This window comes from Pseudorca crassidens, chromosome 2, assembly GCF_039906515.1.
Source record: "Pseudorca crassidens isolate mPseCra1 chromosome 2, mPseCra1.hap1, whole genome shotgun sequence".
NCBI lineage: Eukaryota > Metazoa > Chordata > Mammalia > Artiodactyla > Delphinidae > Pseudorca > Pseudorca crassidens.
This window is the reverse complement of record NC_090297.1, coordinates 165,232,545-165,249,618: the sequence shown is the minus strand read 5'-3', so window position 1 is coordinate 165,249,618 and position 17,074 is coordinate 165,232,545. Positions and strand designations below refer to the sequence as shown.

General features: G+C 38.2%; 1 protein-coding gene across 9 annotated transcripts in view; it reads left to right on the top strand.

Moving 5' to 3' along the window:
- The window catches only part of DISP1 (dispatched RND transporter family member 1), a 204,128-nt gene that overhangs the window by 30,851 nt on the left and 156,203 nt on the right, over positions 1 to 17,074 (top strand). For 4 of the 9 annotated variants that reach the window (XM_067729688.1, XM_067729683.1, XM_067729678.1 and 1 more), the window contains exon 2: positions 7,489 to 7,578. The exons of the other annotated variants lie outside the window; for them this stretch is intronic. The gene's annotated coding sequence lies outside the window, so the exon portion shown is untranslated. The remainder of the gene's footprint in view (positions 1 to 7,488; positions 7,579 to 17,074) is intronic. 9 annotated transcript variants of the gene reach the window in all.

Below are 17,074 nucleotides of genomic sequence, written 5' to 3'. Positions count from 1 at the left end.
TGTAGTAGTTCAGATGAGAGAAGGATTATCACAGGACAAAGAGATTAGAGAAAACTTTATGGATATAATGACCTGGGCTGGGATTTGAAGATAGGATTTGGAGAGGCATAGGTGTAGAGGAGGAAATACCCAGTAGAGGGAGCTGGGGTGAAGGTGGGACATTGCAGGTGTGTTTAGTGTATGGGACACATGTTTAGGGAATAGGGAAGATAAGATTGGAGCTAGGACATGTAGGACACCGAATACCATCCTGAGGAAACTCTAAATCTTGTGAAACTGTGAGATGATTGATCATCCATTCATTAACTAACCAACAGAATAGGGTAATGGGTAAGAGCCCAGACCCTGGAAGGCCTAAACTTCCAGGTTTGAGTCCTGATTTACTACTCAGTGGCTTAGTAATTTTGCACAGGTGTCTGGACCCGCTCTGACAGGGCTTGGTTGGTTTGTGATGACAAATTTGCTAAATCACTGTGTCATTGATTTTATCAAATTTTCTAATGTTTAAGGTCTTAATAGTTCTTATAAGAAAGAACCTGCATTTTGGGTTACTGATCATAAAATATATAGAAAACTATCTTCTCATCACTAACAAAAATTTTATTATTTTACTTAGCAGTTTTTCAGTTGAGGATTTTTTAAATGAAGGATTGTTTTATATAATTTTGCTTTCTTTTGGATACTGTTGAATTAATTTTAAGTTAAATTTAAAGTGAAAATAAACACAAGATAAATTAGATTAAAATTTTAAGTTTAAATTTAAATGAGTTAAAGATAAAATCGAAAAGCACCCCAGAGGAATCACAGTTAATCCGAACAGTCTTGTACCCATTCAAGGAGTGGAATGGAAACATCGAGGGCTCTGTGTTTGACAACCCTACCCGTACCACATGTAGTGGGGAATAATTTTCACAAAGACAAGGTGGATTGATGTCTATTTGTTTTGTCATTGCTGTTGTTTTCTTAATCATAAAAGTGAGTTTGGAAAGCGTGCTGGACAGCCAGAATCATAGCCTCCACAGCCCAATACAGACTGAAAGTGGAATAGATCCCTGTCTTTGAGAATAAACCTTTAGTGAAGTGGTATGGATAGTTGAGATGAGTCACAAGTACAACCTCACAGCAGCAGGTATTAGAGTGGCAAAAGTGTGGGTATTATGTAGGTCCTTCCAGACTATCTCCTTTTTTGTTCAGGGACACTTCATGGGCTCTGATCTTGGGTTCACAGTATTTAACGTTTGGATAGCCAACAACTACTCTCTTGTACCTTGCTTATTATGACCATAATAATGGTCATACTTTTTGATCTTTAACACTGTTGTTGGACAGTTTAGTTACGTATTCAAACTGCGTGGCGAGACTTGTAACGGAGAGTGGTAAACGGGGTTTGGCCTGCGGAGAAGGGAGTAGGAAAGGCTCAGGCCTGCTGCTGTGCCTCAGTCTTTAGAATTTGTGTCCCTTTGGTTCCTGACCGCTTTCCTCATAAGACCACTGCTTTGCCATGACCTTGTGAAACTATGATATGATGTTGGGGTATTAGGCATTCATTTCATGTTATGAATTGGGGTCTAAATTCACTTGACAGAAACCAGACTCCTCCTCAGAGACCCTTAGTGAAGTAGAATTGGAGCCAGAGGACCTGGGCTTGATTCTTGGCTCCTCCTCTTACTATCGGTGTCACTATGTGCAGAACATGTTGTTGTTCTTAATCTATTTTCTCTTTAATAACGGGAAGGATAGTTATTTCTATTTCAGGTTGTTGCAGTGAAACTTAAATAAGATGCTTAGAGAGGATTTTATAAAGTTCTAAAGAGCTATTGAAATGTGAAGTGTCATTGGTAGATTGTGAGTCTTTGGAGGCAGGCAGTGTGTCACAAGTACCCACAATGCTAAGGCACAGGTCTTTAAGTTGTGAGCTCTGTGAGGGTAGGACCTTGTTTGTTGCAGCACTGTGTACCCAGCATTTTTATACAGTTGTGCTTATCTCGTGTTCTCTAAGTGTAAGAACTTTTACCATTTTTTTTCTGTTTCCCTGTTTCCTCAGAAGTTTGATTATTCCTTCTCCATCTTAGGAAAAAATGATAACAGAGCATAGCACCCTATTCTATGGCTGGATAGATAAGCTAACTAACTCATTGTGGGCTAATCCCTAAAGTAAAGAGGTGGGAAGTTAACAACAGGTTCTCTGTCTGCCTCAGATAAAAAGGAGGAAGATAGTAGATGGGAATCTGGAGGACACACATATTGAAAAGAAAAATATTAGGGTAAAAGCTAGGCAGACACAAACAGGCTTAGCAGTTCAGTGGAGAATCCAGAAAAGGAGTTTGGTTTGGGTCCAGGAAAGATAACCTAGATCATAATGGGGTACACGAGGCTTTACTGTGGAGACATTCTGTCACAGCCACGTAGTGCAGACTTTGCTTACACATCTGACGTGTTATCCAGGCTGCATGCTTTCAAAATGCTACCCTCTTTGTATTTTTATGTATGTTTACAGTGTTTGTATACTGATAGTTAAGACTTTATATTTTTAAAAACATGCTCCTATGACTCTTTTTAGTAAGCTAAGTATATCCTTCAGGTTAGTTTTCCTAAAAGTGAACTATTGACTCATATCCTGGCTCTGTTACATGTGAGCTATGTGATATTTGGCAAGTTAGTCAATTTCTTTTGAATCTTTTATCAGCTGTAAAATAGAAAAATACCTTGCAAAATTGTTGGGGTGGAGAAATATTTAAAGTGCCAAATACAGTGCCAGGTGCACAGCAGGGATTCAGTTAGTGATCGGTAGTATTTTTTGATCTAGGCTTAATGTCTAACTATTTGTATATCATTTGGCAGTACATTCCATTAATATAATATGAGCGCTAACTCATATGAGTGTCACTCTTGGGAGTTTCAATATTTATTTTTCGATTAAATATACACTGTGTTCTTTCCTAGATTTGTGAGAGAGCAAGACACCATATTAGTTGTGTTGAATTATTTGCAGTAACTCAAAAGGTATATATTAGCTCTCATAAGCAGCTTCATTGAAAAAAAGGTAATTTCAAATTTTGAAAGGGTCATTTATTCTTTAATTTTACTTGGGTTATATTTGTATCCCTGACAAAGATAACTAATAGTCCTCTCCAACTAAATTGGAGTCAGGCTATAAGATATACCAGTTATATCATCTTCTCTCTGTACTGGAGTTGTCATCTACTTCCCCCACCCCCTGCCCATCTTTGGTAATACAGTTGATTTTCCAACCCTAATGATCACTACTGTGCTTGATGATGTGGCCAAAGTAAGTAAGTTGTTGCCTTGCAAATATTAAAATTCTTTTTCCCAAACTATTTAAAATATATTTTGTTTAAAAACAAAACGTCAGATACATTTGGAAACATCTCAGTGCGGACTTTGTTACTAGGGTGGGAAGAAGATAAACTTGAAAGAAATGGTGTGCAGTTGTAAATTTTATACTTTTTAGGTAACTTTGGCATCTGTTTAGAAATTTAGCTTAATTCAGCAGGCATTATGGATTTCTATTTTGTATTTAGGATAGTAGCAAAAAGTATCAAATAAAGGAAATAGAGCTTGTAGTTAAGTATGAATAATTTTGACTCTTGAGATAGAAGGAATATGGTGTTTCATTCTCTGAGCACCAACTTGGTACTGGGAAATTTTAGTGACCATGAAGGTAAACACAACTGGGAAAAAAAAATCAGGCTTAAATTCTTCTATTCTAATGACGTAAGTGAGCACACTAGAGTTTAGAAATATTAGTACAGGGAAACTACTGTGACAGTGAAGGTTTCCTTCTTTAGCTTTATGTTGGTAAGATAACATTGCTTGATGAATTCTCAGTAAATGTAGAGAAGTAGTAATGTGTGACCAAACTTTAGGATTTACTTGGGACTAAAGCTTTGTTACCACTTGAAAGAAAAAATTATCGTTTAAACCGTTTAACATCTGGGAATGATTGTAATTGTGACAGGACAAACCTTACTTTCACTGGAAGATAGAATAGGATAGTGAAAAGAGCACTGGAATGGAAGGCCGAAGTCTAGAATCTCTACTTACCTTGTGTATCTCTACTTACCTTGACAATGGTGTGTTGCTGTGCATGCCCAACTTTAGGGCTTGATGGGTCAGATAACACTCAGTTCATGATGGGCAGCTGAAGTCTCTTGGTAACTTGGTAGCCCATGGTCAAGCATTTGGTTTCTACTAAGGCCCAGTAGCAGGCCAAAAATTGTCTTGTAAAGGGAGAATGGTTATCTGAAGATGATGTAGGATCTTGCTCCAAAATCCTAAAGGCCTGTTCCGTGATTCACTGTGGGGACCTGCAAAGGCTCACACAGCATCCCTACCTGCCAGTGACCCTTCAGGCACCATGGGATCTGCTGGATCATTTGCCCCAAGTGGCAGAGCAGTTTGCACAGCAGCCTAAACCTGTTGTAAACCTTCTCTGGTTCTGGGCTCCCCCCTCAAACCAGCAGCTGTTTCAGCCGCTTGGTAAATGGGCAGGAGTAACACACCCCAGTGAGGACTGTGTTGCCTCCAGAATCCACACTGGCTCCCTAAACGTTGTACCTCTTTCTTGGTTGTGGGAGGGGCCAGATGTTGCAACCTATCTTTCACCTCAGGAGGGATATCTTGACATGCCTCACACCACTGGCCCCTAGAAATTTCACTGAGATAGAAGGCCCCTGAATTTTAGTTGGATTTATTTCTTGCCTTCTGATATGCAAATGTCTGACCAATTAGTCTAGAGTAGTTGCTGCTTCTCACTCACTAGTCCAGTCAGTGTCAGGTCATCAGTGTAATGGACCAGTGTAATATATTGTGGAAGGGAAAGACAACTGTTAAGATCCCTGTGAAGTAAACTATGACCTGGAGAGTTGATATACCCTTGAGGTAAGACAGTGGAGATGTATCACTGGTCTTACCAGCTGAAAGCAAACTGCTTCTGGTGGGCCTTACGGACAGTCTGGAGAAAAAGGCATTTGCCAGATCAATAGCTGCATATCATATACCAGGGGATGTATTAACTTACTCAAGCAATGAAACCACATCTAGTACAGCCGCTGCAATTGGAGTCACCGCTTGGTTAAACTTACCATAATCCATCATTCTCCAAGATCCATCTGTCTTCTGCACAGGCCAGATAGGAGAGTTGAATAGGGAGTGGTGGGAATCACAACCTCTGCATCTTTCAAGTCCTTGATGGTGGCCTGATCTCTATAGTCCCACCAGGGATGTGGTATTGCTTTTGATCCACTGTTTTCCTAGGTAGAGACAGCTTTAATGGCTTCCGCCTTTCCCAACGTGATAACCTTCACTCCACAGGTCAGGGAGGAGCCAATGTGGGAATTCTGCCATCTGCTAAGTATGTGTAATGCAATTATGCATTCTGGAACTGGGGAACCCACAGGATGGGTTTGGGGACCCACTAGGCCCTCTGTGAAATGGACCTGAGCTAAAAACTCCATTGGTAACCTGTCCTCCATAAGCCCTTACTGTTGCTGGAGGGCCGTAGTTTTGGGTCTTTCGGAATCAGTGTCAGTTCGGTGTCCATTAGTCCCTGAGAGGTCTCATTATTTTCTTTTCCACCGTCCATAGTTACCCTGGTAAAAGGCTGTAGGTCCCTTTGGGAAGGCTGGGAGAATGATTAACAGTATACATTTTTGTAGTGTATTGGGGTCCTTTCTCAAGGGAACCAGGCTCCCTTTCATTTAAGGGGTTTGGGTCTGTAAACTGGCTCAAGTCTAGGAATTGATTGAGGGGCCATGACTCTGTTTTTATGATTTGAGTTAGAATTTTGTTCCTTTGACAGACTTTTTTGCTTATTCAGATCAAGTAAGAAGTTAGTAAGCTTTCTGTCTATTTCACTTCTAGCAATACCATGATTAGCCAACACTGTAGGTCTGTATGAATCATACTGTTCTAATCGCTGCTTTGACTCTGTTGTCATTACGGTAACTATGCCCACCTTGCCTTTGGCAGCTGAGTGCTGCCACTTGGCCCCTGCCACTCTGGGACCCAATTACTCCCATTACATTTACATTTTCTGGTTGAATGGTTGCAGTTCCCAGTGTAAGGTCTGGCTTACAGAGAAGAGTAATCAGAAAGCTCTTCAAGGATGCTGGGGCTCCTCTCACAAATTTATTTCTCAGAGTATTGGTGAAAGGTGTGTCTTCTGGACCCTCCCATTGTGTGTGAGTAGGTCTTATTTGACAATTCACTCTAACATTCCAGTTTCCCTAAGCCTTTGAGTCCCTTGTGCATTAAATCAAAGGGGACCCAGGGGTCAGGTATTTTAAATTTGCTCATGGTGGGCCATCTTTTGATGTTTCAGCCAACCAATCAAACTATTAGAGCCCTTTCTAATGCCCCCAGCTGCAACATTAGATGCAGAATCTTTGCTTAGTGAGCCCATATCAAGAAATTCAGCCTGATTCAACTTTATGTTCCTTGTACTATTATCCCACACCCTTAAATATCCATTCCCAGACATGTTCCGTGGGTTTCTGCTTGCATACATTAGAAAACCCAAATAGTTCTTTCGGAGTGCATGTAGCACACCTCCTCATGGGTCACACTTTGTACCTCACCTTTGGGGACCTGCTAGGACTTGAGTCTAGTTATAAATCTAGAAGAAAAGAGGGGTGGTGGAGGTGAGTCAGCATTGTCTTACATGGCAGCTCCCTCTGGGGAGACCATTACTGTTTCATTAGGCAGAGTGGGGTTAATCCCCTCAGAGGTGGAAAGGCTGATACCAGTGTGGGTGGAGAGGCTGCTACTGCTGGACACCCAGGACTATTTGGTTAGAACCAATCCAGTTCTGTCACATTTAGCAAGAAATTTTACAATATATATGCATTCCTATTGTTATTTAACATGATTTAGTGGAAATAGTATAGGATCAAGATGGAGTTGAATCCTGGCTTAATTATTTTTAGCTATGTGGCCTTAGGCAAATAGTTCTGATTTTCAGTTTCTATGTTTATAAAGTAGAGATTATAATACATACCTGTGACAAAGACTGCCAACTATGCCCTAAGAGCCATTCTTTTTTTTTTTTTTTCTTATTTTGAGAAATGGAATCCCCAGTTCTGCCCCAAGTTTTAGCCAGCCATGACCACCGAACTACAGCTGCATTTCTCAGCTAGATGCACCTAAAAGGGGCCCTGTGACTAAGTTTGGGACATTAGGATGTTAAAGGAAGAGAAGTGGACAACTTTTTGGGTCATCTTCTTAAAGAGAAGGTCATTTGCCCTGGATGTCCTCTTTGGGAAATGACAAGAATTGAAGCAGAAGCCTTGGATCCAGAGATGGACGCCAGTTGATGAAGATGGCACAACCGACTGGCTAGTCTGGGTTCCCTGGGGCAGAGCTGTTTACCTGCCCTAGATTGCTCACTTACCTTCAAACTGTTATGTGAGAGAGAAATAAACTTCTATCTTATTTAAACCCTTGTATTTTTGTTTTCCTTTGTTACAGCTGTTAACAGTTTGTTACAGTCTGCCTAAACACTGCCTTAAAGAGCTGTGAAGACTGGAGATTATAAATTGCCTAAGTGTGTGACACATAGTAAGTGCTCTGTCAGTGTTTTCTATAATTTGTTAAATATTTACTTTCTACCTGTTGTGGTGAGGCACAATGCTAAATATAAAGATCATGAAAATGATTTCTATTATCAATGGGTTTAAGAAAATTAAAAACAAGGGGCCTTTCAATTAAAAAGATGTAAAATAACTAGCAGCAACCAGTTAGAGAACAAAATTTTTGTGGTGTCATTCATAATAGTAACCAAAAATATACTTTATCTAGAATGAAATAATAAGAAATGGGCAAGAGGACCTGTATGAGAAAAATTTACAATTTAAGATATAAACGAATGTAAAAATGAATGGAGAGATTAAAATATTTAGTATTAAAGTGTTTCCATTCTTTTATGTTACTTAATGTTATAAAATGTTGTCTCTTACGAAGGTTAGTTTGTAAGTTTAATTAATGTTAAAGACTCAAGTAATGAGGTAAAGTGTGTAATGAAAAACATTGATCCTTGGCTAACTCCTTCTCAACCTTGGGTTGTTATCCCCAGAGGCAACTATTTTTAATTCTCTTTTAGCACTTTCTTCTGGTATTTACTTCCATATTTTTCAATGTTATTTATGATCTCATTTCTTAATTTTTCAATTTTAGTCACTCTGTGTTGACTTTTTAATAAGGCAAATGAAGATTTAGCTCTTTTATACCCACCCCCCCACCATCAGTTCTTTCCCTCTCCCCCTCAACTTTCTTCTCCCATAATAGTACAATTTTTGGTTAGTCACTGTCTTCATTATTATAATTATGTATCATTCATAGCTGAGCCACAAAGTGATTATTATGGTTACATTCACTTTTCCCCATAACTTATTTTTCTTGGAATTTATGGGAAATTTTCTTTTATTATATCTTTGATGATATCTTCTGCTCCTTTTTCTGTCTTCTAGAATTTCTGTAGTCTAATATTGGATCTCCTGGATTTTGATCTAATTTTCTAGTGTCTGGGAGATTTCCTCAGCTTTATTTTCAGTCTTACTGTTATATATATATTTTAAGTTTCTGCTCTCATTTAAAATTTTCAAAAGCTTTTTCTTGTTTTCTGAGTTTTTCTTTAGGCAATCCCCTGTTCTTGTTTTATGGATACAATTTCATCTCATCTCACTGAATTTTAGATTTTAAAAAACGGTTTCTTTGTGTACTGTATAATTTTTTTTTGTTTTTCTATCTGATTTGGTTTCTTTTTTTTAATGATAGAATCATTTCTCAATTGTTCCTCAAATGTTTAATTAATGCTGAAAATCTTAGTGGAAACTCTGTGTGCGTGGGTTTCACTCTAGGGCTGTTAGTTGAAGACCAGATTCATTTTATTGAGACACCTCTGATTCTTAAAACTAACAACCTTTTCTCTTCGATTGATTTGTCTTCCCAAGGAGGAATCCTTGTCTCCTCCGTAGACAGTAAAAGGCTGGCCATCAGTTTATGGCAGTTGAGTAGGAGAAGAGAGCTGGGGAGTAGGGGTTCATCTCTCTGCTTAGTATGTAAACTTGTATTTACTCTCCTTGTTTTCAGTACAGGATCTTATCCTCACACTCAGTGCCTTTAGTCCCTAAGTCAAGTCTGTCAGATTCAGTTTTACCAGAGAGTAAGTGCTTTTCTCTTGCCAGAGTGAGAGTTAGTTGGAGAATTGGAAAGGAGTGTCTAACTGTTCCTTATGCGAACTTTCTGTCATCCTCCTGATTTTAGCCCCACTTATAACTGCTCCATTCTATGCCTTTCTAGATTCTTTATTGTGAATTATTTTCTTGTTGTCATCCTTCTCTTAACTACAGATAGTTAGGTTTCAATTTTATCTGTTCTGCTAAGTCAGAAAATATTCACCCCTTTGCTTTCCATCTTCCAAAATTTTATTAATTTCTTTTGTCTTTAATTTCCTCCTGTTTTTATCCTAAGTATTTAATACTTAAACGTTTTTTCCTTTACTGTCTTTTTAGTGGAGTTTTGGGAGCGAGTGGAGATAAATGTATGTATTATCTTTTAACCAGAAATCTTTCAGTTTTTAAAATAAAAAATAGTTTAAATCGTTTAAATCGTTTAAATCGTTTAAATAGTTTAAATAAATAGTTTAAATAAAAAATAAAAAAGTTTTTAAATAAAATAGCATAAAAACAAAAAGACTGGTAAGAGGAAGTAGTTTGATGCTCTCTGGGTTTCTTCAGAGGCAAACCTCATTTAAGAATGTCTTGTTTTCTCTCTGGCTCCAGCATCTTTACCCTTTTCTACACAATTGTGTTAGCACATGCAGGACCTCTGGTGTTTGGAATGTTCAGTTTTCCTGGCTCTTGCAAATTGCATTCTTGCGACTACTAAAACTCTCCCATGTCAAGCATATTCTTATTTTTTTTCTAAGCCATTTCTGTATGACGTCTTAAATTTCTAGTCTAAAACTTGTATTGAGTCTAAATCAGTGGAAATTTTAGTGATAAATAGTGCTTTAACCTTATATCCTATATATCAGATAATGTTTCTAGTTGCAAATAACAGAAAACCTAACTAGCTAAAACAAAGGGGATTTCTTTCATTTACTTAACCGGAGAGTTTAGAGATAGGTCAGTCTTCAGGTGCTATTTGATCAAGACTCTGGCTCTGTTTCTCTGTAGTTCTCTCAGCTCTGCTCTAATCTTCATGCTGATTTTGTTTTTAGGCTGGCTTTCGTCATGGTTGCAAAATGGCTGTAGCAGTTCTAGGCGTCATATTTCATACCACATCATACAGAGGAGGAGAGGTGTTCTTTCCCAGAAGTTCCCAGAAAACATCTCCAGACGTCAGGGTGAAGTGGGGGATATTACACTGAACACCTTGCACCTGAGTCTTATGCCTTATTGCTAGAGTGAGGGTGGTTGTATTCACTCCAAACATATAGGTTGTGTGAGGCAGGAGTAGTACTACCAAAGCAAAGTAGGGGCCATGGTCATTGGGAAGGCAACCACAGTATCCATTACTGTGTTTAGTTTTAATCTCCCTGCTTTGATCACTATATAATCATTTTTATATTTTATATCATGCTTTTTATAAATTAATTTCCCATAATTTTTCAAATTTCACTAGTCTTACCCATGAACAAACCATCTTTGTCTTCATCCTAGAGGCTTTTCTTGAGAATTTGTTTCATACAAATTCTTCTCCCAATAATTCTTTCGTCTTTAGAGACTTTTTTATTCTACCTTTTTTTAAAAAATTCTACCTTTTTTATTCTACCTATTCTATTTTAGTCTCTTCTAAAGAAAAGGAACTTTTCATCTCCGTCCCTCCCTCCTTCTTTCAGTTTTCTTTACCTCCCTTCTCTCATCTTAATGAAGGCTGAGAAGAAAAAGAATTGTATTTTTACTGCTTGACAAGCTGTCTGTCTCCTGAGAGGAAGAAGTGTTCTATGGTTCCTTCTTTCACATGCTGTGTCATCCCATCTCCCTTTCTTTTTTCCAGATGTGCTTATTGAATGACAGTAATATCAGCATAGAGCCTTCTTAATGTCTCACTGTGTTTAATTTTAGTTTGCAGTATACCATTTAGTTTCTTCATCTTGAGGCAGTGTTTTTTGATTGCTTTTGAGATACTCTCTTTGTCTTTGGTTTTTTTAGTTTCTTCATAATGCGTCTTAGTGGGATAGGTTATGTTGGAGGTTCCTAAATCTGATGATTAATGCCTTCCATCATTTTTGGAAAATCCTCACCTATTATTTCTTCAAATATTGCTTTTCATTCTATTCTCTTTTTGATTTGCTGTAAGATGTTACTGGATCTTCTATCCTATGCTCTGTATTTCTTAATGCCATTTTTTCATTTTCCATCTGCACTCAGAGTAATTTTCTAAGCTTTTTCTTTTTTAAATTAATGATTTCTTAAGCTGTGTTTAATCTGCAGTTTAACCCAATGTATATTTTCTTTTTATTTCAGTGCTTATAAAACTCTGTGTTCCCTCCAAAATCTGTCTGGCCTTTTTGATATGTTTTATAATGTCTTTTATGTTTTTAAATAATTTTAAGCATACTTTGTAAGTGCTCTCTGTACTATTAACTGAAGCTTTTATTGTCTAATTCTGTTGTTTTTTGTGTCTTCTGTTTCCCTCATGGTGGCTTATTTCTTCATGTGCTTTGTAACTTTGGATTATAAGCTCATCTTTAGTGAGGCTTTATTTTTCGGAATTCTGTAGGTCCAGAGTAGTTTTATATTTGTTTTTGCTAGGTATCCAGGGGTAGTATTGGCCTGCAGTCAGTCTTTTTTATAAGTTTCAAAGCCTCGGATTTCTTGAACTATGCAGGCAGTATGAATTTGAACTTCAAACCTCTGTAAAGGCTGGCCCACAGTTCACGTTCTCAGTGTAGACTTTTTTTTTGGTCTGTTTAGAACCCTGGCCAAGATAGTTAAGCTTCTTTGCTGGGTAACTTGGTTTTATGAGGGGTTTTATTCTAACTCTCTGTCTCTCAAGGTTAAGGCCTCATCTCCAGCTGCTTGTTAGGTGTTAAAATTCAAGCCTCTTGATGATAGAAACTAGCATATCTCCCCACAGCAACCACAATCAATTCATGCGTACTGCTCCGGTTTTCAGTTCCTGTCTAAGTTTTGGCCTCTCAGTACTTAATTTCCTTCTATGTATTTAAGGGAATGTTTGTTCTGTTTCATCCAGCATTTGTGAGATGTTTAAGATTGTTTTAGGTCTGGTTCTCCAGGGAATAGAGATTTGAGGCAGAGTTTCGCATGCAGGAGATTTTTGAGGTGATTCTCTTGGCAACAGCACCAGTAAGGAAGTGAAGGATTGTGAAGCAGGATTGAGCAGAGGGAGAAGCTAACTCGTAGTGCAGTTGCAACTAAGACTTCAATTCTGTGGGGAGCTCTGGACCTGGGATCAACCTTCAGAGATATCCCAAATCCAGGCATGGGGCCAGGTCTTTGTACCTCAGGGAATCCTGCCCTCTAACAGTATTTCCTCTGGTCAAACTGGCCTAACGAGGACAGCTACCACTGAGCTGAGCAATACTGGTGCCCTTCTCAGCAGTGCATTCCTTACTGCTTTGGGGAATGTAATGACCTCTGGACCCTCCTGTGGAGTATGGTTGGCAGGCAGCTTTTTCAGCCATACCTGGTATATGCTCTCTGGGATCCCGACTTCTCTGAACCTTTCATTGCTTCACTTTACTGTCTGCCGCAGTAGTTCTGGCATTTTTCCATCACTTATTGTGGACCTTCACTTATTCCAAGCTTTTAAGAGCCATCTTAGCTGTGGGGTGGTATCTTTTCCAGGGTCATTGTCAAGGTGTTAAATCTTGTATCATGGGAGGATACCTAGATAGCTCTCCTTTATCCAACTTTATATTCCATCTCCCTTGATCCAGCATCTTCAGGATCCAGCCCTACGTGTACTTTTCCAGCTGCTGAGGGTACATGTTGGCTAAGTCAGTCCTGCAGCTCCTTCAGCATATAGTCCCTTTCTTCCTCAGCACATTCAGCCCTTCCCAAGCATGTTATTTGTGATTGGTTTAGAGGCCCGGAGGGGAAGTAGAGGTTGATCCTGGAGGACATAGGTTATCTTGTAAGGTAGAAACCTCTGCATCATCTTCAGGCAAGGGAAATGCTAATTCCTCAGGATCAGATAGTTCCTGGAAATCTGGAGATTCACGATTTTCAAGCACATCACCCAAATGTCCTCATGCTAAGTCTTAGGGTTCCATGCCTTCCTAATCAGAACGCTGACCTTGGTGTAGCTGATTTGAGGGGATTGAAAATTCAGCCTGGAGCTCAGCTACCCTTGTGTTCAGTCCTGGGCCCAAGCTTCAGTTTTTGTTTTTGTTGTTGTTGTTGGAGATGAGAGGCTCTTTATATGCTGCCGAGGACGTCCTTTGACTTTTGTAGTGTACCATCCATTGGTGATTAATCAGTCAGTTGCACATTGCACCAGTAGCCCCCAACAAGAGCCATCTGATTGCATAGTTCTTATTATTACTGCTTTCCCCTAACTTCTCAAAGCCTGAGATGTGATATCCATCAGTGCATTCCCCTTTTACTGGTGTTTCATCCCAGATCACTAGTTGTGAAAGTTTTAACAACTGTACTACCCCCTACCAGGGGCTAATAGTACTCCATCTCCCCCTAGTGATGGGGTGCTTTGGGTGAGGGCAATTCCTGGTGTGACTCTTGGCTGTGAGCCAACAGTAGCTAACATTCTTGGCAACTGGGGGATGGAGTCTTTAGGCACAAGACCTGAGCAGTGAACCATAGTGTCCACTGCAGAAGGGTCTCAAGTATCTTAGTGTGCAGTACAGCCACAAATAAAAGCTAGCCCAAGCGTGTAGAACATACATTCTTATGTGGACTCTTTTTTTCTTAGTAGGTAATAAGTTTGGATATGATTTCTTTGAGTCATTCAGTCCTCATCTTAGCAGAAATTTCATTTTCAAGGTGTGTAAATCATTAATCATGTCACTGAAATGAGAGATCATGATTTTGAGATAAACCTAGGCATTATTGATTTATTACTTCAAGGGGTAGATACTACTTTTTGGTGATGGTGATACAATTTCTTTTTTTAGCAAGTTTTGTAATAGTGTGTCACATTGCCAGCTTATTTAAAAAAAAAATACTTTTTACAGATCCAAGTCCTGGAGCTTTAACTACTGACATTCCTGAAAAAGAAAAGTCAGAAAACATGATCATACAGTTCAGTGGTTTTTTGTTTATTCGCATTTGGTTGTGTAACCATCACATCTAATTTTGGAAAAAATTTAACACTCCCAAAGGAAACCCTGTACACACTAGCAGTCATTCCTCATTCTGCTCCTTGCCCTTCCTTCCCTGCCTCACCACTAGGCAAGCACTAGTCCACTTTCTGTCTTTATGGGTTTGCCTGTTCTGGACGTTTCATATAAATGGAATCATACGATATGAGACCTTTTGTGACTGGCTTCTTTCACTTAAAGCTAATATCTTTTTATTCCACTATATATTATATATTAATCCTAGTAGTAATTCTCTTTCTTATAATAAGAGAGAGTTAGAACATTGCAGAACAAAGCTGAAACTCTTCTAATACCATCTCTACTTTATGCCACTACTGCTCCATCAGCTGTGGCTTGGTGAGGAGTTTCTAGTTATGGGTAGCAACCATAGTATGTCACCAAAGTGGCTATATTTCAGCAGTCTCAGTATTAATTAATGAATTAATCAGTATGAATTAATCAGTAATTGATGAAGTCATTTTGGTGATTTATTTATTTACTTAATTTATTCATTGATTCATTCATTCACTTATCCATTCAAATTGACTTTGTGGAAGAATAGGAATGAGATATTGTATATATTTCAGCCTGCTCTCAGAAAGAACTGCATTCCAAGTAATAATGGGTAGTCGTTCTGACTTTTTTTTTTTTTTAAAAAGAAACAGCCCAGGTTTTTTTTTTTAAAGAAATAGAATAGTCTCATTCCATTTCTTCTCTTGTTATCTGATTATAAGAGAAGAAAAGTGCCTATTATCATCATAGTTGTTATCTTAGTATCATTTATTGGTTGCTTATAATGTGCTGGACACTGTGCTAAGCATGTCACATGAATTATTCTCTATTATTCTAACAACTTTGTCAGATAAGTGGTATTATCTTCATTTTAAGAAAAGAAAAATGAAACTCAGAGGTTGAATAACATTCAGATTCACATCTGTGCCAGCTTCAGTGTTCATGCATTTCTAGATGGCTGTTGCCTGATTATTCCTTTATAGTCTGTAATATTAATGTTAACCCTTACAAAGCTTCTGTGTAATGCATTGGTCATGATTGAAATGATACCTTCATGAAAGCCAATGGAACTCCGTAGTTTTGTGCCCTACAGCTCAGTAGGAAGGAGTGTTGCTACTTAACAGTGTGCCCAAAGAGCTGTATGTTCAAATTTATCGCCGCATATTAATAGTGTCTTTTTTTTAGGGTAACATTTATTGAGTGTTTATAATGTGCCAACCTCTATGCTAAAGGCATTGTATCATTTGAACTTAAAAACAACTTATGTGATAGTGACTTCTAGTATCCTCATTTTCCAGATAAAGCAGCTAAAGCTTTGAGAAGTTAAGATACCTCCCTTAGGTACCCTAAGTTTATAACTATGAAGAGCCAGCGCTGGGATTTGAACCCATACATTCTAGTACCAGAGCTCACACCCTTAACACACTATGCTATGCTGGTTCTCTCATTGGACATTGGTAACAGTCATTTTTACTTGTCTTGGTGAAGTTGGTCTTTCTTTCCATTCCTGTGCTGTTTCTACTTAGTGATTATCTCCTTTCAAGACCACTGGCCTTGTCTTTTCAATTTTGATAGACTGGTGCATTGATATGACTTATTTACAATTGTAGATTAATTGTATTTTAGGAAGAAAATTTGAAAGATAATGCTTAATCAAGCCAATTTAAAAAATTTTATTCTAAATTTTTTTCCATAGCAGAAATAACACTTTCATTATAAACAAAGGGGAAAACACTGTTAAACCTATTGATATTTCTTCCTTTTCTTCTTTAAATTTTTAATTTTCATTTTAAATGCTTTTTTATCCAAAATTATCATAGGACAGTAATTGTCTTCTTAAAGAAATTTTAAACATCAGCAGATAAGTGGAAAGAAGTTATTTTTAAGTGGCTGTGCATTAAAAATTGCACTGTGTATATGTGAAATCCCAAAGGTAAAGCCTGATTTATTGATACCTTTAAGGATGAAGGCAGGGAAGGGCATGCTCTAATCTAGTTTCTTTCCCTTAATTCAGATAGCCTTTGGCTCCTTTGAGGAAGATAAGCCCAGAGGTGGAGGTCTGTATCTATTAGAAGCATACTTTTCAGAGGTGCTGGGTGCAGGAGAACATGGTCCTGTTTTTACTGGCTCCGCTCAGAATCTGTACCTTGTAGCCCCTTAGCGTGCATTTGCCAAGAAGGCCCTCTCCCCTTCCTCCCTTCCCTGCTGAGTACAAGTTACACAATCTCAACTTTTCCTCAATACTCCTGGATATAATCAGTCAGTTTCCTGGCGCACTTGTACATGTTCTAATATTTAATAATATTTTCTTAAGGAAACCCCTTCTCTGGAATGTTGGAATGCATTCCTGTGCCTCTCCTTTTTTACTGCCTATAAAAATTTTTTGATAAGGAAGTATTTCATTAGAAAACATAAAGGCTGGTAGGGGCTTCACTTATGCTCTTTCTTTTAGCCTAATTTTCTAGGCTATATGAACCCTAAATGTGCTAAAACATCAAAAAGTCGTAATGATTGACATGTTCTCCTTTTTTCCTCTCCTGGGATAATTCATACATGTTTTAGATACGTTAGGTTTTAGAATAGAATCATTGATGAGTGGTTTGAGAGTATTTATCCAAACTTTTAGTACCTGTTCTCTGAACCTTATTATGTGCAATTTGGAGTACCACAGTTAAAATTTTAAAGGGGCTGATTAGAGTTGAGTACATCTTTTTTGCCTGTAAGATACAGAAACAGGAAATTAATGATATAGTCTGT